Here is a 25,519-nt window from a genome sequence, read left to right as displayed (position 1 = left end):
CCATAAGGAATATGCTGGAGAGAATAGAATAAACATCATAAAAATTTTAGTGGTAGATCATTTCTAGAGGATAGGACTGTAGAAGTTATTGCAGAATTTAAGTCATTTATGGCAATAGGGAAAAAAACTATTGGGGTCAGGTGATGGGAGATAAAAAACTAGAATTCAGGGTCAGAATTACTGTCATGAACAGCAAGGCCAGAGTGGCCGCTAAGGGCAACTAACCCAGAGTTTTGGAGATGGTTAATAGGATATGACATTCTAAGGGCAAAATAACACCAATAAAAAGTCATAATCTATTGCCCAGTGTCCAAATTTGAGCCAACTTTCAAACTTTAGTCATATTAGCTAAACAGTTGTCTAGGTTTTGTAAAGGACTTAGCAACACCAGGTTTAAACAATAATCATCTTTCTGATCTTTATTTGAAGAGAAGTCTACTTATTTTGAAAGCTATGCATTTGAGGATATGAGTTGACACTGAGACCCAAAGCCTTGAAGGGTCCTCATGGCCCTAGATTATGTATATGAGGATCAGATAATAAATGGAGTCCTGGCCAAGGCCTGGTTACAATGGATCTATTGATCCACAGATATACCTGATTCAGCTGATACGAAATCTACATTGGGTTCTTGGTTTGAAGGGAAGGCCACATAGAAACCTTGAAACCATCACTTCTAGCAAAGATAATAAATACAAAACTGTATTATATCATGGTAGAGCATAAAAGTGAGGATTAGTGTCAGCTTCAAGGATCTTATAGAGCACAGGGGTGGAGATTTCTATAATATCACCATATATTCACCAGTATGGCCCCTGAAAACACTGGATAATCCTGGAAGATAACTGTATGCTACCATAAATTCTATAGGTTGAAGTGTGTTCCCCCCAAAAGATATGCTGAAGTCCTAGCTTCCAATACCTCAGGATCTGACCTTATCTGGAACTAAGCTCACCAGATATGTAATTGATTGGTTAAGATCAGATGACTGGTATAGAATAGGTCCTTAATCCACTACAACTGGTGTTCTTATGAGAAGAGACAAACATGGAGGAAAATCAGACGTGAAGACAGAGACACACAAGGCAAGAACTCCATGTGATGATACATACAGAGATGCAAGTACTGTTTCAAGTCAAGAAATGTCAAGGACTCTTGGCAAACCACCAGCAGTTAGCAAGAATCAAGGAAGGATCTTCCTTTACATGTTAAAGAAGAAGCATGGCCCTGCTAACACCTTGATTTCTAATTTCTAGTGTTCAGAACTATGGGAGAATTAATTTCTTTTGTTTTAAGCCACCAACTTTGTGGTACTTTGATACAGAAGCCTGAGGAAACTAATACAGTGCCTTATCAGGTAGTAGCCTTGATCTCAGCTGTGATGCCAGATACTGTTCCTTTGCTAGAGCACATTAAATTGCCTTAGATTGATAGGATATAGCCATTAATTTGGTAAATGAGTTCTTTTTCTGTCTCAAAAAATAGAATCGGAAATAGTTTATAAGGGACAACAATATACAATAATAAAGCTCACCTAACTCTCCTATTCTCTGACATGATAAAGTACAAAGAAATTTGGAGAATATGGGCACCAGAGTACATCATATGGATCTATTACCTCAGTAAGATTAAGCTGATAGGGATAGAGGAGCAAGAAACGGCTTGTATGCTGAAGACCCTGGTAAGACACATGCTGTCCAGACAATGAAAGACAAACCACATCTATAATATTTAGGGTTCAAGTGGTCATGGTGGAGGGCATTGTCTCCTAAGGAAAAGATAGACCATTGCATCTTTTATCTCTCCCCATGAAGAAGAAATCATGTTGCCTGGTTAGCCTCTTCAGCTTCTGCAGGTAGCATATTTCACCCACACCTGAGTATACTTCCTTGGCTTATATACCAGATAATGTAAATGGCCCTCAATGAGGAATTTTACCCAAAACAGGGAAGAGCTGTACACTAGTCCAAGCTGGAACCTAATAGTCTCGATACTTGATCTGTGATATCCAGAAGGCTCTATGATGAAAACATCAAAAGTGGGATCTCTGGGTGGCGCAGTGGTTTAGCGCCTGCCTTTGGCCCAGGGCGCGATCCTGGAGACCCAGGATCGAATCCCACGTCGGGCTCCCGGTGCATGGAGCCTGCTTCTCCCTCTGCCTGTGTCTCTGCCTCTCTTTCTCTCTCTCTGTGACTAACATAAATAAATAAAAAATTTTAAAAAATTTGAAAACATCAAAAGTAGAAAATAAATGTATAAATATTGTGCAAGACCCAGTAAGAAAGTGTTAACTCAGGACAAAAGACAACAGATCATCTTTAGCTTCTAAAATCAGATGAGATCAGATGGGTTCTGAGTGCTGTGGCCATAGACTACTTTATGATCCAGCAATCCCTTTTCTGGTTATTTATCCAAAGAAAATGAAATCAGAATCTTAAGCAGGTATCTTCGTGCCCATGTTAATTTCAGTGTTATTCACAATAGTGAAGACATGGGAAAAACTGAAATGTCCTTCACTAATGAATACATGAAGAAAATTACACACACACACACACACACACACACAAATATACACACATGAATATGATTCAACCAAAAAGAAAAAGGAAATCCTATCATTTGAAGACTATGGATGAACCTTGATAGCATTATACTTACTAAATGAAATAAGCTAAACAAAGAAAAACAAATACTATGTAATCTCACTTACACGTGGAATCCAAAATAATCAAATTCGTGGAAGAGAATGAATGATAGATGCCAAGGGCTGCAGGGAGGAGGAAATGGAGAGATGCTGGCCAAGGTATACAATCTTTCAAGTAAAGGACTTCTGAAGATCTAATATATAACCATATAACTATGGTTATCAATAATGCATAATTAAAGTTTTCTCAGAGGATAGATCTTAATTGTTTTCAACAGACATGAAGGAAGGGAGGGAGAAGAGAAGGAAGGAGAGGAAGGGAAGAAGGGGAAGAAAAGGAAGGAAGAGAAAAAAAGAGGACTATGTGAGATGATGAATATTTAATTATTTCAGTTGTGATATTTCACAATATGTACCTATATTAAGTCATCAAGTTGTATACCTTCATATATAGTTTTAAATTATTAACTACATCTCCATAAAGACATCATTAATTCTACCTCCATAAAGGCAAAATGCAGTGAGTTTATTATTTTTCACTCATCTAAATGCCGGCCTCCCATCTACCCTACTCCACCAAAAAGAATCCAAAATCAAATCAAACAGTAGATACCAGTGAGGCTGTAGAAATTACATTTCTCAAATAACGCCAAGTGGGGAAGTCATTTGTTAAAACCACTTTGGCAAAAGTTTTGGCATGAAATATTAAGTTTGACTTGGGGGGTGTGGGCAAGAAGGCGGAGGAGCGGGGTCCCCAAGTCACCGGGGCCCCCCAACTCACTTAGGTAACTTTCAAATCATCCAGAAAACCTACGAATTCCGACCCGAGATTTAAAGAGAGCACAGCTGGAACGCTACACAGAGAAGGGTTTGCGCTTCTAACAAGGCAGGACGGTGGGAAAAAAATAAAGAAGAGTCCAGCGGGGGAGGGGCCGCGAGGCGCGGGGCTGGGGGGAGCCTCCCGGCCAGGAGGGAAAGGCGCTCAGCAGGGACGCGGCAGAAGCGCGGGGGGCAGTGGGGCCTCCAGGTCCCCGGGGGTGCAGGACACGGCCGGGATCCTGCGCCCCCGGGACAGGCGGAGGCGGGCGGGCCCAGCGCCCCCCACCCCGGGGCATCCAGGCCCCTGCGGACTGGGAGCTGCCTCCAGGGCTGGGGACCTGGCCGCCGCCCGTGGGGTTGTCCCTCCTGGTGTCACCCTGTGCCCGGGGGCCTCGCCGGGTCAACAGCTCCCGCTGAGCCGGGCACCTGGCGGGGGGCGGGGCAGCTCCCCAGGTGCACACACCTGAGAGTCAGCACAGCAGCCCTCCCACAGACCCGCTGGAAGGGCGGGGGGAGAGCAGGTTCTTGACGAGCGGGCTGGGAAGCTCCAGGGGAAGGCGAGGGATTTACAGTACATAGAACCAGAGGATACGCCTCCTTGGGTTTTTTTCATCCTTTTTCCAGTACAACCCGTTTTTATATCAGACTGTAAATTTCCAATATTTTCTTCTCTTTTCCCACCTTAACTACACTATTTTATCAGCTCTTCATTATTAAGATTCTTTCTTTTTGACTTTCATATTTCTACAATTACAGGTCCTAGACATATTTTCCACTTCTAGATTCCCTACAACATACTCAACTTAATTTTGGGAGATATATAAGACGTTTTTTTTTTTTTGTGTGTGTTTTTTTCTTATCTCTGCCTCATTTTGTTTTACAATGGCAGAAGTTAATACCTTCTAAAACATGATCAGCACGCACCCAGAACCAAGTGGTATACCATGCTGGTTCATTCTGTGATATTCCTCATTCCCATTCTGCCCCCCTATTTTATCTCATTTAAGTGTTGGTGGTCAATGTTGGGTCCTTCTACAAGTATTTCTGGTTTATATAAATTTGGGACTGAGCATCTTCTAACATACAGAACTTAATATACTCAGAAACAAGAGGATCGCCCTCTGGAACCCCTCAGGTAGACTACATTCTCCCTCCACTGCAACTTTGTCACCACTATGATCTCCCAGTACACCCCTCCCCTTTTTTTGTCTCCTTTTTTTTTTCTTTTTTTTTCTATTTTCTTTTTTTTTTTTTAATTTTCTCTTCTTCTTTAGGATTCCTGGCCTTTTATATTTTACTACTTTGCTTTAAAATTTTTCACTTTAGTGGTCCTTTTGTTTTATTTTGTTCTGATTGTCTTTTTCATTTTCTGGTCTCTCACCTTGTCAGAATCATCTAGGGTGAAATTTACTTAGGTCGTGGGTGATTATCTTGACACACCCCGCTCATCCAGCCACTGTGCACTGAGCAAAATGACTAGAAAGATGAACTCACCACAAAAGAAAGAATCAGAAACAATACTCTCTACCACAGTTACAGAATTTGAATTACAATTTGACGTCAGAAAGCCAATTCAGAAGCACAATTATAAAGCTACTGGTGGCTCTGGAAAAAAAGCATAAAGGATTCAAAGGACTTCATGACTGCAGAATTTAGATCTAATTAAGCCAAAATTAAAAATTAATAAAATGAGATGCAATCCAAACTGGAGGTCCTAACGATGAGGGTCAATGAAGTAGAAGAAAGAGTGAGCGACATAGAAGACAAGTTGATGGCAAGGAAGGAAGCTGAGGAAAAAAGAGAAAAACAAAAGACCATGAGAAGAGGTTAAGGGAAATAAATGACAGCCTCAGAAGGAAAAATATACATATAATTGGGGTTTCAGAAGGCACTGAGAGGGCCAGAGGGCCAGAAAGCATATCTGAACAAATCATAGCTGAGAACTTCCCTAATTTGGGGAGGGAAACAGGCATTCAGATCCAAGAGATAGAGAGGTCCCCACCCCCCGCCAGGCAAATCAATAGAAACCATTCAACATCTTGACATTTAATAGTGAAACTTGCAAATTCCAAAGAGAAAGAGAAATCCTTAAAGCAGCAAGAGACAAGAGATCCCTAACTTATATGGGGAAAAATATTAGATTAACAGCAGACCTCTCCACAGAGACATGGCAGGCCAGAAAGGGTCCTAAATGAGAAGAACATGCAGTCAAGACTATTCTATTCAGCAAGGTTCTCATTCAGAAGAGAAGGAGAGATAAAGAGCTTCCAAGAGAGGCAGAAACTGAAAGAACATGTGACCACCAAACCAGCTCAGCAAGAAATATTAAGGGGACTCTGTAAAAGAAAGAGGAAGCCCAAAGAAATAAGCCTCAAAAACAGGGACTGAATAGGTATTGTAAGATGTCATACTAAGATGAGACTAATTTCATATCTTTCAATAGTAACTCAGAACATGAATGGGTGAAATGATCCCATCAAAAGATGCAGGGTTTCACACTGGATAAAAAAGCAAGACACATCTATTTGCTGTCTACAAGAGGCTCATTTTAGACCTAAGGACACCTCCAGCCTGAAAATGAAAGGGTGGAGAGCAATTTACCATTCAAATGGTCCTCAAAAGAAAGCAGGGGTAGCAACCCTCATATCAGATGAATTAAAGTTTATCCCAAAGACTGTAGTAAGAGATGAAGAGGGACACTATATCATATTTAAAGGATCTATCCAACAAGAGGACCTAAGAATCATAAATACTTATGCCCCTAATGTGGGAGCTGCCAAGTATATCAATCAGTTAATAACCAAAGTTAAGATGTATTTAGATAATACACTAATACTGGGAGACTTCAACATGGCACTTTCTGCAAATGACAGATATTCAAAGTACAGCATCTCCAAGAAACAAGAGCTTTAAATGATACACTGGACCAGATGGATTTCACAGATATTTACAGAACTTTACATCCAAACGCAATTGAATACACATTCTTCTAAGGGCACAAGGAACTTTCTTCAGAATAGGCGACATACTGGGTCACAAATCAGGTCTCAACTAATACCAAAAGCCTGAGATTGTCCCCTGCATATTTTCAGACCATATTGCTTTGAAACTTGAATTCAATCACAAGAAGAAATTTGGAAGAAACTCAAACATGTGGAGGTAAAAGAGCATCCTGCTAAAAGGTGAAGGGGTCAACCAGGAAATTAGAGAAGAATTAAAAAGGTTCATGGAAACTAATAACAATGAAGATACAACCATTCAAAATCTTTGGGATACTGCAAAAGCAGTCCTAAGAGGGAAATACATCGCAATACAAGCATCCTTCAAAAAATTGGAAAAAAACTAAAATACACAAGCTAATCTCGAACCTAAAGGAACTGGAGAAAGAACAGCAAATAAAACCTATACCAAGCAGAAGAGAGTTAATAAAGATTTGAGCAGAACTCAATGAAATAGAGACCAGAAGAACAGTAGAACAGATCAACAAAACCAGGAGTTGGTTCTTTGAAAGAATTAATAAGATAAACCATTAGCCAGCCTTATTTTAAAAAAGAGAAAATACTCTAATTAATAAAATTGTAAATGAAAAAGGAGATATCACAACCAATACCAAATAAATACAAACGATTTTAAAAACGTATTATGAGCATCTATACGTCGTTAAATTAGTCAATCTAGGAGAAATGGACGCATTTCTGGAAAACCACACATTACCAAAACTGGAACAGGAAGAAATAGAAAACCTGAACAAGTCAATAACCAGGGAGGAAATTGAAGCAGTCATCAAAAACCTCCCAGGACACAAAAGTCCAGGGCCAGATGGCTTCCCAGGGGAATTTGATCAAACGTTTAAAGAAGAAACAATAAATATTCTATTAAAGCTGTTCCAAATGATAGAAGGGATGGAGTACTTCCAAACTGGTTTTATGAGGCCACCATCACCTTAATTCCAAAACCAGACAAAGACCCCACCAAAAAGGAGAATTATAGACCAATATCCCTGATGAACACAGATACAAAAATTCTCAATAAGATACTAGCCAATAGGATCCAACAGTACATTAAGAAGATAATTCACCATGACCAAGTGGGATTTATCCCCAGGACACAAGGCTGGTTCAACACTTGTAAAGCAATCAATGTGATAGATCATATCAACAAGAGAAAAAACAAGAACCGTATAATACTCTCAATAGATGCAGAGGAAGCATTTGACAAAATACAGCATCCATTCCTGATCAAAACTCTTCAGAGTGTAGGGATAGAGGGAACATTCCTCGACATCTTAAAAGCCATCTACGAAAAGCCCACAGCAAATATCATTCTCAATGGGGAAACACTGGGAGACTTTCCCCTAAGATCAGGAACACTGCAGGGATGTCCACTCTCACCACTGCTATTCAACATACTACTAGAAGTCCTAGCCTCAGCAATCAGGCAACAAAAAGAAATAAAAGGCATTCAAATTGGCAAAGAAGAAGTCAAACTCTCCCTCTTTGCAGATGACATGATACCGTACATAGACAACCCAAAAGCCTCCACCCCAAGATTGCTAGAACTCATACAGCAACTCGGCAGTGTGGCAGGATACAAAATCAATGCCCAGAAGTCAGTGGCATTTCTATACACTAACACTGGGATTGAAGAAAGAGAAATTAAGGAGTCAATCCGTTTACAATTGCAGCCAAAAGCATAAGATACCTAGGAATAAGCCTAACCAAAAAGGTAAAGGCTCTATACCCTAAAAACTACAGAACACTTCTGAAAGAAATTGAGGAAGATACAAAGAGATGGAAAAACATTCCATGCTTATGGATTGGAAGAATTAATATTGTGAAAATGTCAATGTTACCCAGGGCCATGTACACATTTAATGCAATCCCTATCAAAATGCCATGTACTTTCTTCAGAGAGTTGGAACAAATCATCTTAAGATTTGTATGGAATTAGAAAAGACCCCGAATAGCCAGGGGAATATTAAAAAAGAAAACCATATCTGGGGGCATCACAGTGCCAGATTTCAGGTTGTACTACAAAGCCGTGATCATCAAGACAGTCTGGCACTGGCACAAAAACAGACACATAGATCAATGGAACAGAATAGAGAACCCAGATATGGGCCATCAACTCTATAGGTCAACTAATATTTGACAAAGCAGGAAAGACTATCCACTGGAAAAAAGTCTCTCCAATAAATGGTGTTGGAAAAATTGGACAGCACATGCAGAAGAATGAAACTAGACCATTATCTCACACCATACACAAAGATAAACTCAAAATGGATGAAAGATCTAAATGTGAGACAAGAATCCATCAAAATCCTGGAGGAGAACACAGGCAACAATCTTTTTGAACTTGGCCACAGCAACTTCTTGCAAGATACAACTATGAAGGCAAGGGAAACAAAAGCAAAAAAGGAACTATTAGGACTTAAGATAAAAAGCTTCTGCACAGCAAAAGAAACAGTCCACAAAACTAAAAGACAACCTGCAGAATGGGAGAAGATATTTGCAAATGACATATCAGGTAAAGGGCTAAGTAGCCCAGATCTATAAAGAACTTATTAAACTAAACACCCAAGAAACAAACAATCCTGTCATGAAATGGGCAAAAGATATGAACAGAAATTTCATCAAAGAAGACACAGACATGGCCAACAAGCACATGAGAAAATGTTCCACATCACTTGCCATCAGAGAAATACAAATCCAAACCACAATGAGATACCACCTCACACCAGTGAGAATGGGGAAAATTAACAAGACAGGAAACAACAAATGTTGGAGAGGATGTGGAGAAAGGGGAACCCTCTTGCACTGTTGGTGGGAATGTGAACTGGTGCAGCCACTCTGGAAAACTGTGTGGAGGTTCCTCAAAGAGTTAAAAATAGACCTGCCCTATGACCCAGCAATTGCACTGCTGGGGATTTACCCCAAAGATACAGATGCAGTGAAATGGTTGGACACCTGCACCCCAATTTTCATAGCAGCAATGTCCACAATAGCCAAACTGTGGAGCCACATTATCCATCGAAAGATGAATGGATAAAGCAGCTGTGGTCTATGTATACAATGGAATATTCCTCACCCATAAGAAATGACAAATACCCACCATTTTCTTCGACGTGGATGGAACTGGAGGGTATTATGCTGAGTGAAGTAAGTCAATCAGAGAAGGACAAACATTATGTGGTCTCATTCATTTGGAGAATATAAAAAATAGTGAAGGGGAATAAAGGGGAAAGGAGAGAAAATGAGTGGAAAGTATCAGACAGGTTTACAGAACACGAGAGACTCCTAACTCTGGGAAATGAACAAGGGGTGGTGGAAAGGAAGGTGGGCAGGAGTGTGGGGTGACTGAGCGATGGGCACTGAGGGGGGCACTTGATGGGATGAGCACTGGGTGTTATGCTATCTGATGGCAAATCGAACTCCAATAAAAAATATACAAAAACAATTTAAGAAATTAATTTTAAAAAATTAAAAAATAAAAGAAAGTTTGACCTAGTAATTTCACCACTAAGTGAGAAACTCTTCCCCTGTGACTAGAGACATGTGCATGAGTATTCATGGACTTGTTTATAATTCTTTATGGTAGCTCGAACCCACAAAAATGCAATGTCTATCAACAGTAAAATAGATAAAATACTATATGGTTTTATTAACATAAAAAATTATGGAACAGTGAAAATGAATGCAGCATAGCTTCATTCAGTGATCTCCAAGAATGACACTAAAAACCAAGCAATGCCAAGTTCCTAGGAAACTAAGTAACAGTAATACACAATTATGTTATATAAAGTTCAAAAATAGAAAAGACAAATAATATAGTGATTATGTGTACTAATGTACAATCAGTAGATAACATCAAAGGGAAACCTATAAAGGAAAGCAAAGAAATGATCAAAATACAGAATGTTCATTGCCTCTGAGTGGGAAGGAGTGCCCTATGACACAGGAAGAGATTATATACAGGTATGCTCTAATTCTAAACCTGGTGGATCACAAATGCTCATTTTATTAATATTCTTTCATCTATATACACACACGTACATATATATAATGCATTCTGTACATTTTTGTATGTGTGGTACATTTTATAATAAAAGAATTCAGTGAGAGAACTGATATTCAAATCTAGGGAGATTTATTCTCAAGCCTATGGTCTTCATCACTAAATATATACTAAATTAGCAAGTGGATGGAACTGCTGTCATAGTCACTTTCTTTTAAAAGCTGTCTTTTTACTTTCGTCATGCCTTTTTATAACAACTTTCTTGAGGTATAACTAATAAAAAAAGAATTGCACACATTTATTGTATACAATGTGGTAAGTTTGGAAATACGTAAACACTTGTGATAACATCACTGCAATCAAGGTAATAAATACGTCTATCACAAAGTTTCCTTGGATATCTTGTTTTTTGTTCTTGTTGTGTGGTAAGAATTATTTTGAACCTAATACTTTATATTCACCAGGATTTGCTTTCACTTCTGAGTTCAGTGTTTGACACAAACACAAACACTTTGAATAAATTGTCTCTTTTAATCCTCACTACAAACCTGTGTGGGGAAATACCATTTTTATTTCCAATTTACAGATGGCAAACTTGGAGAAGTCACACAGATGAGAAATACACAAGTCAGGATTCTGTTGGTTTTATAAATATGGATCAGTCAGTAGTTTTACCCATGAAGAGGCAACAACATTAATAGAACTAATCTTTGTTTTTTTTGAAAGGCAATACCTAGCAGTGCGTTAAAAAAAAAAAAAAAAAAAAACAAAAAAAAAACATTTTGGAAACCAATGAAGCAGGTTTGTATGTCTTCACTGGATGGAAAATTTTGATGATAATTTAATATAGCTGGGTCTTCAAAAACCCTAAAGTTTTATTTCTGAGATACTAATGAAGATTAATAAGGCTTCAAAAGATTTGTTGGGAAAACTATGGGAAAAAAAAGGTCACTGGAGCATGGTAAAGATACAGTTCAATCTAAAGAAATAGTTATTCCAGTCATACTGAGGTATTAGCTGGACTACAGCTGTATCTCCTATGTTGACTTTTTTCCCAACGTACAAATGAGAGCTTAAAAGAAAACTCACACACTTCCTTTAAGTAGGGTTTTGGCTTTGAAGTTTCCAGAGTAGACACAAGCACCACACACACACACACATCCATGCAACCGGTATAAGTGACTAATGATTTCAGGTGTTAAAACCACTTTGATGTGGTTTATCAAGGACTCAAATGATGTGATGTAGACTCATTTTCTTACTTTAATCTTTTCTTAGCAAGACTTCCTACTTTCTCAGGTTAGCAATCTCAGTCAAGCAATCCATCAATCTGCTACCCATCCAACATCATCCCCACCACTAACAACCACCACTAGCATTTCTCAGCGACACACTCTCAGAATTGGCTTCTTACTCAGTAAGCCTCTTTCTACATGATCTCAAGATGTCCATTAGTGTATTAGCGTTACCACACTTCCTTGTCCATGTTCACTTGGGGAAAAAACAATCTGCTTTACAGTAGTTTAATTAAACACCTTTAATTGAGTCTCTTTGACTCTTATTGACCTATTTTGGGTCTTGTGCCTATGCCTGAATCTATTGCTGTGGCCAGGAAGCTAGCATATGTTGAACAGCTTACGAAAATTGAGAACATACCATGGAAACTGGGAGTGAGATCAACTTTACTTATCTATCAAGCTGGGAAACTCAGAGTACCATTAAGAAGAAGATAGGAGGAAATTAGTATTAGAGAGACAAACATCAAATTCCCATTGGAATACTAATGTGGAAATTCAAGCCAAATTTGAAGAAATAAAAACTATTGCCCTGGGTCAATCAAGGATCTTGTCCTGACTCTATTTCTTTGTTCCATCTTCAGGGACTAGTGGCTACTAATCACAATGTCATCCTCATAGACCAGGGGTAGTCCCCTGCTTTCCCTTTAATCAACTTTTCTTTGATGATTAAACTTTTGATTGAGTTCAACTATATATAACTATATATAACTAATTTCTCACCATGGAGACTATTTGAAATAAAATATAATTTTCTTGTACCTAGAATCTTTGCTATACTCTCTGGCTAGAAGCCTAGTGATCTGATAAAAAATGGACTCACTTTAGATCATATTGAATTGCCTATATCAGGTGACTTTATGAAAAGAAAAAAAAATCCCTGTTATTTAGCACTGGCATTGATTCTGGATGTGTGCCTTAGGCTTAAGTGAAGAGAAAAATCAGAAACTTAGTATTTGTACATGTAGACAGCTATTTAATGAAACTTTGTCTGCCCTAACTAGCCCTTTTATAATCAAATGGAGGAGGTAGATTTCTGTACCTGCAGAATTTGAAGCTAAATGCAAGCATGTTTAGAAAATGATTTCGAAACAAACCAAATCAAATATATTGCCTATATAGCAACATTTCTTGGGACTTGGGCAGATGATGGTACATAAGTAATTTGCTGTGACTGAAAAATAAGCAAACAAGCATATCTCTCTGGATGAGAATGGGTCTCAAAAGTTTCCCAACTTTAACTTCTCATTCACTTAATTAATGTCAATATTATTTTGGGATGCTTCCTTGTGCTAGGTATTGGCAATATAGAGATGAGACAGCTCCATTCTCCACTGGAGCTTGATGATAGTGTTGTAAGATAATTCTAATTTATTAGGCAACTAATATTTCTTCAGGCAGTGGTAATTGTACACTCAGTTCCATTTTCTGCTTATCTATGGCAGAACTGCTCATATTAAGGTCAAGGCCACTGGATTCAGTGTTTGATGTTGCAGTTCTTTACATTCCACTAAATACATGAGACTCAGTATAAATTCCTTAATTTCTCAATCATTCATTTTCTCTTTTGAAAAAAAAACCACCATGGAGATTTTTGGGGGGTAAAAATTAAATAAGACATAATGTAGGTAAAGAGCAAAGTTGAGTTTATAGATAGTGTAAGTGCTCAATAATTGTTAGATATTATTATAATTTTATTACACAGATGTTATTTTCCAAAATTATCTGGCACAAAGAATGTCAAAATTTTAGGCATGTATTCTTTTATGACTAAATATAATATTAAGCTCACAGTATCAAAATATTAAGCATCTTCATCATATTATCTGAAAGATAGAATTTTTATGGAAACCTGCTTTAAGTACACTCAGTTTGTCAATTCTTCCATATATTTTTTGATGCTACCTAGATAGGTAGAGAAGAGCAATCTAGGCTATATCATCACAGTGGTCATAGCAAGGGTTATTTTGATGAACTGTACTAGATATTTAGGACCAGTATAAAAAATAATAGCAACATAAGAAATGATAATTGTCACTGTATTCCCTTTTGGGATATTATCAAATATCATGTTAATTATACCTAAGTCTCCATTTTAGAGTGACTGTCAGGAAAGATTTCATCTCATTCACTACCAAGGAAAATTGTGCTTTCCCCTAAACAACATATATACATATATATATTTTTATATTGTGTGCCTTGCAATTTGTGTAACTGATCACTCTTCCCTCTTTTGCAAAAAGTTTAGATCCACATATTTCATTTTTCTATAAGCAAATACACAGACCATGAATAGCAAGTTATGGATAACCAGATATAATGAACCTCCTGTTCCATCCCCAGCACAGACAACACTACAGCCCACTGAACATGGACTCAGAACCCTTCTCAACACAGCTCTTCAGGCAACCACTTCTAATCAATAAGTATTAGAACGAGGAATTAAATCCAATCTAACATTCTTAGGACAAAGCATCATGGTTTGCATTTTAAGGCTCATTTATGGTAATACTTTATGTTTTACTGTCTCTTTTCCCTTTCTATATATTATCATCACTTTGGACTTTTCTATTATTCTTCATATAGTCACATGTACCTCAAATTCCATTTAGTGTAAATCCATAAAAACACATATTCTACTCCTTCAAGGAGCTCCTAGTATTTGGGGGAGTAAGAGATATAAATAGGCAAATTATTCAAAGTATGAATATTACTATGAAAAAAGAAAACACTGGGTAATTAAATGTGTGTTAGGAAAGGCATAAAGCCTCATTTTTAATAGGTGTGGAGTTAGGAGAAAATGCTTTGTGAAGGAGTAATGTGGGGAAATGCAAAGGATTCATTGGTTCTCTGCTCAGATCTAATTCCTGACTTTCTCCTTACTTCCTCTAAAACCTATAGGCCTGAATTTCTATGTTCAAAGGAAGGAAGGAAGGAAGGAAGGAAGGAAGGAAGGAAGGAAAGAAGGAAAGAAAAAGGTTTTAGATGGCTTTTACAGTTTAAAGACATAACTCATAATGCATAAAAAATGTCCTAGATTGAGCTTATAATATAGCATGAAGCCTGACCAAAACTGTTACTTCTCTGTAACATTCAAAATAGAATTTCATGAGATAGCTAGATTCTCAATGTCCAGTTGCCAATCATGTTGAAGTCCACGGCCAAGAAATAAATAACAGGCATCTGCCTTTCTATGCAATCTGTGCATCGAAATTTACCAAGTTCTCCTTTGCTTATTTCTAAGGATTTTATATATGATATAAAGAAAAAATACTCAAATGAAGCATAACTGAATGGTACACTACATGTGTGCAGAGCTTAGAATGTGTTCACTTTTTACTACCTAGCATCTCCAAATAAATCTCACTGGAGCACAAGATCCCAGAGGGAGGACTTAGTATGAGTAATAACCTGCTGTATCTCCTTTCTTTAGAGTGGGGGCTGGCAGATGATGACTCAAAAAGCATCTGATAGTAAATATGTATCCATTAGGTAATTGTGACTGCAAGTTAGAGAAAACTCAACAAATAGCTGGTTTAAAACGTGTGTAAACTGTTCAAATGGATAGAAATATAGAAGTAGGATGAGCTTTACGTTTGCCTTAACCTACGGTCTCTAGATCAAATTTTTTGTTAGTCTCTCGGCAAAGCCCTCTTCTGTGTGGAAGGGTCCTATAGTCTGTCCAGTAGCAAGGCAAGGGATGATGCCAGAGGGAAAACATGGTATTCATTAGTATTGGCCAATAAATATCTCTAGTTTCTGTCCTGGAAAGTAGATTTGCACGTCCCTGCTCTCTTGAAGTTAGATGTGGTCTTAGGACTCACTTTTGCTAGTGCAACATGGTTAGAAATAATATAAGTCATTCTGGGGTGTGGGCTCTAAAGGCCATTTTCTATAGTGATGAGATCTGGATGGTGAATGCTTTGCCATCCCATGTCCTATAGAGAGGATAGTGCCAAGGAAAACCTCTATGCCATGTGTGATGGAAATTAATGTAAAAAGTGTATAAACTTTCATTATTTTAACCCACCAATATCCTAACCTATCCAGACCAATATAAGAGAAGACCATTGCTAAATGGTAACCCAGAAAACTAAGGGAGGTCTTAATATGAACTCCCCAAAATCCTCTCCTTATAACTCTTTGGTATATATTCCCTCCCGGGGTCAGTTCTTGTCAAGGCAGATTGCTGCTTTAAGACCAAATAAGCCAACTTCTAGATCTTGGATCCTTCATTCAAATCCCCAAAAGTCTCATGGAATATACAGAGGCATATACAATCCTGAGTAAAACAGGATTTTGTTAAGTAAGGTTTGGGGAATTTCTATCCAAAAGTCAGTGTTATCCTTTTACCCTTCACTGGGTTTAGGTAGATGTTTAGGACCATGTCTTCATAGGCAGAGTCAGTAGAGACCTCTTTCTGCACATTTCCCATAATCTTAGCCAGACCACTCACAACAGAAAATCACCATCATCACAAACCATGCATTTCTTGTTTAATGTAGGAGGGCTCCACTTACCCCTTTTGGAATAACAGATAGGGTAGAGAAGATAGAGGAGTAATTGTAATTTCATTTTTTATCTATATGCTCTATCTCACATTTTTATGTATATGAGGCATAGGTAAGAAATATCTATATAATTAACTCCAAGTATCTGAGAAAGTCCGACTGTGTTTACTGGATACACCAGGTGTTCTACCCTTAGTGCAGGACATCAGCAAATGAAGACAGTGGTGTATATGATAATGATTTATACATTTTTAATTATTATCTGTCTCATATGTACATCCTTCCAGCATTTTCTAACAACCATAACAACACATTCCCTATATATGAAAGAATTTTGTGGTCCCCTAAGCATTGTATATGAGTTAATTTATCCCAAATTTCAAGATTAAATTGAGTTACATGGCAAGCAAGCAACTATGTACTTGATCATAAAACCTGGTCCTAAAATCTTTACCAAGTTGGTTAATAATCTCTGTTTACTGTTCTCAAGCACAAAGGGAAGTACGTCCTATCAAGCTATGCCAAACACATCTTGGAGATGTAAAGACCTTTTCAAGTAAAATTTTGTAGCATGATACAGTTAGAAGGAAAGTTACCCTACCACAGTTAACCTGGAGTTTGATTTATGGTAAGTACCACCTGCACTATGCACAGTGAATTTGATATTACTGCAAAAAAGGCATGGAATTAAAACAAGACTGAAGTCCTAAATCTCACTGACAATTCAGACTGCTGTGCTCTTGTTTCCTTTATCTTCCTTTTAAGCTTATGGAAAATCATCCGAAATGGTCTATTATATCAACCGTGAATCTCCAGTACATTTGTTCATTTATTCACACATCAATGCATTTCAAGGAGTAGGAGCAAATAAGAGGAGCGAGTATTTTGATTGTAAATGTAGTTAATTGGGTAAGTACTACTGTAACCAAATGTATGTAATAAGGTCTTTGGAAGTGTTATGTCTTGGATTACATCTTTGAGTAATATTGCTCATTTTATTTTTCCAAGACATTTTCAAAACGGAGCACCAATTTCAAAAGATATAACCACCTGCAGCCAAGAAAATAATTCTTGTGCCAGGTATCAAAGTCTATAAAAATTCAGGCCAGCATACAAACGATTCATTTCCTAACCCATTCCATTGCATGTCCCATAATAAGGAATAAAGAGAGTCTTAACATCTGATGAAAAAAAACAAAACAAAAAACTTACTCTCTATGCTTAGAAACAAAGAGTAGGAATGATTCAATACTTTAAGACACTGCAGCAATCAAAATTATATTAGAACCCTGGTGAACCATAATTCAAGCAAATGGAACCTTAAAATAAGCTAAGAACCAGAAGAAACTCTAGGGATCATTTAGTCCAACCTCCTAACATGCAGAAATCTCTTCAACATCTTTTTATCAGCAGTCTTGTTACCCCTGCAAATATTTCCAGGAATGGGCATTTACTTCTCAAGATTGTCTATTCCATTTTCTTTTTTTTTTTAAGATTTTATTTATTTATTCATTAGAGACACACACAGAGAGAGAAAAAGAGGCAGAGACACAGAGAGAGGGAGAAGCAGGCTCCACGCAGGGAGCTCAACATGGGACTCGATCCCGGGACTCCAGGATCACACCCTGGGCCGAAGGCAGGCACTAAATTACTGAGCCACCCAGGGATCCCCTGTCTATTCCATTTTTAAAGTTACAACCATTAGACCATTATTTATCAAGATTGAAGTGAAATCTTTCTTCCTCTGACTTGGCTATAGTTTTCATTCTAAAATGACAAAAGAACAAGTTTTCTCTTTCTTAAATTAATAGCACTCTAGTTTAAAGTGCTAGTAAAGAAAGGATGAAGAAGCAAATCATTAAAAAAAAGTAGAAATCAATTTTTAAATTCAGTAATCAACATTGTTGGGTACACTCTGTGGTATGTCCATATGTCATTCAAATCCTTGCCCTTGTGTACTCCCAGCAGAAACCACAAAGACCAACATATTCTGGTCACCCTTCTATTTAAAATCCTTCAAAGTGTTTTTAATCTCATTTTAAGATAATGTCTAAACTTCCTTACATGGTTGACAAGGCTCTAAAGTTCTGGCTTCAGAGCCTTCTCCAGTCTTCTCAATCCTCATGCCCACATGGAAATAACAACGCATCCACACTAAATGCATTTCAGTCCTTGGAAACCACAATGCTCATTCTCCTCTCAGTCTCTCTCTCTCACCTCTTGAGATTCACATTGTTATCTCTGTCAACAACATTCTTTTATGTCTCTTATTCTGCGTGACTAATCCTGATTTCATATGAAATATCTCTCAGAAAACCTTCCCTGAAAATCCAAATTTGGATGTGATTCCTCCCACAAGCTCTCACGGCATCTTATAATCTCATTACCACAGCCCTTACTATACTGTATTTTAAAGTTACTCACTAGAACTGGAAGCTATATGATAGCAGCAATCATACCTAACTCATTCAGTATTTCAGCCTCTGTTTCTGTTGTAATGCCTGAAACACATCACTGCTCCATGACTATTTGTTGGATTTATGAATAAATAAATGATCAAAGATGTCTAATAAATGTAAGTCAGTGTAAGGTCACTTATCAGAGAACAATGAAATTGTTTTTAGTATATTCCATCCATTGAAGCTGAGAATAAACTAATAGATTTTGGAAAGTTTCCAATTTCCAAAGATGGTAACAAAACAAAATATCACTAGCTAATTAAGCTCCTCGATTCTTGTGGTTAAGGTTTATATTGTATGGTTAATCTTGACAGTCATTGGTGCAGGGATAATTGTTTGGTTATCTCTCTGCTGGTAGATTTAAATTTCATTTATGATTAAATTATAGGGAAACGTTTAAAGTGTACATTTCCATGACAATTTTTCTTCTTTAATAATAATTTTAAAAGGACCACACAAAACCAAATATCACTCTCAACACTAGAAGAATATGATGACCCCAATTTGATGTTCTTCTCCCTTAAGGAATGAGGGGACTGGGTTGAGACAAAGAAAGTTGTTTTCAATTCCCATACCTAGTGTGGGCCATGCTTATAATAATAGTTATGTTACTTCTTAAAGGACAATATCATAAGAAAGGAATTGACAAAAAATTAAATAAATGACCAAGAAAAGGACGATTTGCCTTGTCAATCTTAAGCATAATATCCTGCTCTTCTTATTACCTACCCAATGTGGACATCCAAAACAGTGAGCCAAGAAAGAAGCCTGGAATTGCATTTTATGTAATCAATGCCATAAGTTATTGCCTGGCCCCATTGCACAAGGGCCGTTTCAACCTTGAACATGGCCTTTTGTCTGAATGTATCACCATATGTTCCCGAATTGCTGTGCAAAGACTGATTGTTCCACAGTCTCCTATTAATATTTTGCCTGGGCATAAGGTTTGCTTTTATTTAACTAAAATGTTTCAAATTGCCAAGTGATTTTTAAAGTAATTGTTAAATTTTGCAAGTAGAACCAGCTATTCTATGATTCAATTGCACAGTCAAAATACATGAAAACATCGTGATCTGAGTTACAATGGCATAGTAAGATAGAGATGACAATTGTCACTTTTCAGTTAAAGGAGTTGAGAGTGAAACCCCGGAAGAAGATTTCAAATGTATTTTTTTTTCCTTCCTTCCATTGCCCTACTGTTCATGCTCAGCTCATTAGTCCTGAAAAAAACACAGTAGAATGATCTTTTAGGGAATTTAAATCACTGAAACAATACTCATTTCAGAGTTTCTGGAAAGGGTAGCATCTGTCCCTAGTAAAACCTTTAATATTAATGGCTTCAGTTCTTCCCTTGTTTTCTTCAAGGACAAAACCAATGTGACTCCAGAACTCAAAAGGGTAGGAAAGAACTGAACTGGACAGGTAGACTCTACCCCCTACCCTGCTCACCAGCCAGCCTGTCACACCTTATGCTACTCTTCTCCAAAAAGTAGCACCCAATTGTCTATGACAAATGTGTTCTAGGAAAATCATACAACAGTTTACTATGAGAAGCAACAACAGAGGAAAGAGAGCTTGCTCACTCTCTCTCACACACAGGACAATTTCACAACATCCTTTGGCAAAATATGAGATCAGGGCACAAAGTAGATACCAAAACATCACCACCTTTAATCCTGCATTTTTCTATCATAATGCTGAAAATACTATTTCCTTATTGGTCTCCTTCCATAGACTGTCCTCAGGGTATAGAAGCTTGATCTGGTTATTACGTTTCTAGTGCCTCCTGGTGACAGAAAGGCACAGTGATTAAAAACACAAACTTTGGAATCAGATACACTTGGATATGAACCCTGGCTATACTGCTTAATAGCCGTGTGATTGCAATTTTCCACGTTTGCAAGAGGGAAAAATAATAGTGCCTAACTCTTAGGGGTGCTATGATGATCAAATGATACTTTACATATAAAATGTGTGGCTCCGCACCTGACTCATAGCTGTTGCTCAATTAGAGGTTAGCCATGATGATGATGAGAATGAGGATAATGATGATGAGCTACTTTGGCACATAAACAGTTTGGTGAATGGTACGAGATATTTTTATATTTCTCTATCCTCAAGAAGATGCGGACTCAGCCTATGTATAAACTGAGACTTCGAGAGTTTTACTCTATTACTCAAGATCAAACATCTAGTAAGTGACAGAGCTTAAATTTAAACTAAGATCTGTCTGACTTTGCAGCCTATGTTCCTGAGTGATATGCCATATTGACACCATGGCCCTATGTATTCTGGGAAAATGAATGAATCTCTTACAGGGAAAAACCCTCACTCTATCTGTGTCTCACATTCTGGCACCTTTGCTTGAGGTAAACCTATTTTACTGCCCAGTGCTAACCATGTGACCATGACTACATTCAACTTGTTTCCTCAGTTATAAAATGGGCATCATGATAACATAATTGTTCTTTAAGGTTAAGAGAAGTAAAACACTAAATAAGCTTCAAATACTTAGAGCCTTGCCTGTCACAGAGTAAGAAAGCACAATATGCATTAATTTATTTTTATTAGTGATATATTATCATTATTGTTGCATATAAGGAATAATAGAGATCTACCTGGAGGTGACAAGTAAATAGTGTTACAGTTTTTCCTCAATATTAGGCCTACATATAGGCAGCTCCTGATCTTGGTTCTGTGGCCTGGTGATACACACAAAGACCAAAGTTTTTTCTTTTCACCCCACTATGCTTAGCATGATGGCTTTTTCATTCTCTCAGCCTCAGAATAGCTATTAGAGATCCAAGATTCACACTTACATTAAATTGAAGGAGAAAGGAGAAGGGGCCAGAGAGGTAGTCCAAGTGATGAGTGTCCCTCTGATCAGAAAAGAGAATTTTTTCTCAAAGCCCATTCTTTCAGTCCCACAGACAACTGACTTCTGCTTCTTTGATCAAATTATATCATATGGCCTCCAAGGTAGGCTGGAAGGGCTTTTAGTTTTTGAGGTACCATATTATAGATGGCCAAGAGAAATGGGCTCAGCAAGAGGTGCACTGGGCAACCAAATCCATATGCCATATACACACAGGAAATTCCTAATTCCTGAAATATGAAGTAAGCTGATGGTGAACGTGTCATCAATATTCATTCAACTTCAAGTTTTTATCTCAAGGTCACTGACTGAAACGCATGGCAATTCTGTATAAATGAAATAAAGACTTTTGATTTGGAGCAGCATGTTCAAAACCATAGTGGATATTTCAGTGCTCCTCTGTCTTGGGGATTATCTACAGAGACAAGCTCTAAAGTGAGCTCTGGAAGACATCAACCATCTGTGAAGCCCTGTGAACTGGTTCTCCTTGATACACCAGACCCTGTCTATGGGAAACTTATCATGAAACCCTCAATGTTTATAGTTACTGAAGGTAATCCAGAAAGAGTATCACCTGACTTGTTCATAAATAATGTAAATGGCTATAACAATAATAACTTAATAAAGGTACACATTAAAATTGCCTTTGGCTGATAAGTTAGATTTGAATTTACTGTTCATATGATCATTTCCACTCAAAGTACTCTTTGGTTTGTAGATTTAAGAATTCTATTGTTTTTGTCAAGGGAAACCCTCTCACACTGTTGGCGGGAATGCAAACTGGTGCATTCTGGAAAACAGTATGGAGGTTCCTCAAAAAGTTAAAAACAGAGCTACCCAGCAATTTCACTATTAGGTATTATCAGAAGGATACAAACAGTGATTTGAATGGGCACCTGCATCCCAATGTTTATAGCAGCAATGTCTACAAAAGCCAAAGTATGGAAAAAACCCAGATGTCCATCAATAAACGAACTGATAGAGAAGATGCAGCATACATATACAGTGGAATATTACTTGACCATCAAAAAGAATGAGATCGTACCATTTGCAATGACATGGAAGGAACTAGAGTATTATGCTAAGTGAAATAAGTAAGTCAGAGAAAGGCAAATACCGTATGATTTCACATATATGTGAAATTTAAGGAACAAAACAGAGGAACATAGGGGAAGAGATGGAAAAATAAAAGAAGACAAAATTAAAGAGGGATACAAACCATAAGAGACTCTTAACTATAAAGAACAAACTGAGGGTTGCTGGAGGGGAGAAGGGTGGGGGATGGGGCACCTGGGTGATGGGGATTAAGGAGGGCACATGATGTAATGAGCACTGGGAGTTACATGCAACTGATGAATCACTAAACTCTACGTCTGAAACTACTAAAATGCTATATGTTAATTGATTGATTTTAAATAAAAACATCCTCTAATTTAAAATAACATACAAAATTGTGTCCTTGGCAAATGGATTCTGAGGAAGACCTAAGTCTAACACCTAGCCACTTTCAAAACAGTTGTTTGATAAGTATATATTTGACACCAAATTTTAACAGCAAAGCAAATCATATTTGTAAATAAACATATCTTGAATGACCACAATTATAGAGTGGAAAGAAGATATTTTGGATTAAGATGCATGAAAAAATTAACAAAAAAAGATGTGTGAGAAAAATTAACTATATCATTATTCAATATATTTATCTGCATTGTGCTTAGTTACTGCCAAGTTATCATCTTTAATCTGCTACACTATATATAAATGAACTATTTATTAAGGAAATGCCACCAATGTCTCTCAGTCCTCAGGGACAGGCCAATCTGGCTCTGAGTTGTGGCTTGGACACTTTCCAACTGTATGATTTTTCACAAATCACATGTAGCTTTTTTTCCCACAATTAAATTCAGAGTAATAATTGCTCTGCTACTAGGTGTTCAAGAGGATTAAAAGATGGATAAATATGTATATAGACAAAAAGACTTTGCAGCACCTCGCATGGGGAAGATCCATAACATCTCTCAGTGCCCTTCACACTTCCTCAGAAAATTCAGCAGAAATTTGGGTCACAAGTCTATATTTAACTATTATTCTAAATTTCTCTGTTGTGTCTAGGACATTTTTTCACTTTTTCTTTGTTCTTCCTGAGGGTATATCCCTTTCAAAAGCCCATGAAGGGTTGCCCCAAGTGAGTATTATATTTCTACCAAAAAGGATTGTTGGTAACACAGATTCTAATGTCATAATACCAGATTCAAAGCCTGGTACCATTTCTTACGCACAGGGTGACCTTGGTCAAATTATCTGTACCTGAGCTCCTCGTTTGTTAAGAAGGATTTAAAAAGTACTTGTCTCATGAGAATTTTTAGAGTGCTGGACACACCTGTAATAGTTAATTTTAGGTGTCAGCTTGGAGGGTGCTTTTAGATAACATCAACATTTAATGATAAACTCTGGGTAAAGTAGACAGCCCTCCATGACATAGGTGGGCCTTATGCAATCAGTTGAAGGCCTGAAAAAACCAAAGAGACTTGCCTCTCCAAGCAAGAGAAATTCTCCAGCAGATTGCTTTCAGACTTCACCTGTACCAGGCAGGTCTCCTGGCTCTCTAGCATGCTAGCCCCCTTATGCTGCAGTTTTTGAATTTATCAATCTCCATAATTTTGCATGAGCCAACCAATCAATCAATCAATCAATGCTATTTGTTCTGTTTTTCTGAATAACCCTGACTAATATAGTGCTGTAAGGGCATTCTCATGACATCTGCCTCTTAATATCCTTGTCTTAGTGTAATCCAGTCTGCTTAAGGGTGAGTACCAACTGTGTGATCTTCTAACCCACATAACTTGGCAAAGCTAACAGGGTATCACCCTGCTAACTGTATTATGCAACAAGTCAAAGGTGAGATTTTTCAAGTGTGATTTGAATCCCTAATTAGTCAAGTTTGAGATATGAAAAGAGAGGTGACCTTGAGTTGGCCTAATATAATCATGTGAGTTCTTAAAAAAAGAAAAAAAATATCTAGGCTTTCCCCAAAGTGAAGATTAGAAGCTAGAGGCAGCAATCTCTTTCTCTCATATGCTGCTAGCTTCAAAGAAGCAAGCTGCTATTGATTCTACGGCCTGAAGGGAATGAAATCATCCAAAAAACCTAAGGGAGCTTAAAAAAAAGATCTCCTTCCCTTTTTGAGCCTTCAAATGAGAATGAAGTCCTGCCAGCACCTCAACCTTGGCCTCTTAAGACCCAGCAGAGGAGCCTGCTCAAGGGTACCTAGCCTGCTGATCCCTACAAAGTGTGAAAGGACAAATGTATGCTGTTTTCAACACTAAGCTTGCTGTAATTTTTAAAGCAGTGATAGAAAATTAATACACTTGTCATGATTAAAGACAATCAACTATTAGCAATTAAAAAAAAAAAACTGTCCCTGCAACTTTGGTCACTACTGGTTTAGTGGCTTTAATTCTGAAAAGTTTGAGACAACATGACATATTGAGGCCCTAAGTGAGGCAAAGGAAGCAAAGAATGGAAAATGGAAGAAAGAAGGTAAAAATACAACCCATGTAACCAGTTTAGGAACAAGGAAGGACTCTAATAGTTCATGTATTTTTGTTTTTGCTTTGATAGTAACATATTTGCATCTGTCTTTTGTTGTTATAACAAAATATCATAGACTAGATAGTTTATGAACAACGGAAACTTACTTCTCAGGGTTCTGGAGTCTGGGAAGTCCAAGATTATGGCTCCAGCAGATTCACTATGGGAGCTGGTAAAAGCTGGCTTTCTCTTCACAGGTGGCATCTTTTTGCCATATCCTCCTCACAAGGTGGAAGAACAAGGGATTTCCCTGGAACCTATTATAAAAGCACTAATCCTACTGATGATGACATCCTCATGATCTAAGCACG

Source organism: Canis lupus, chromosome 2, assembly GCF_011100685.1.
Source record: "Canis lupus familiaris isolate Mischka breed German Shepherd chromosome 2, alternate assembly UU_Cfam_GSD_1.0, whole genome shotgun sequence".
NCBI lineage: Eukaryota > Metazoa > Chordata > Mammalia > Carnivora > Canidae > Canis > Canis lupus.
This window is presented reverse-complemented; position numbering follows the sequence as displayed.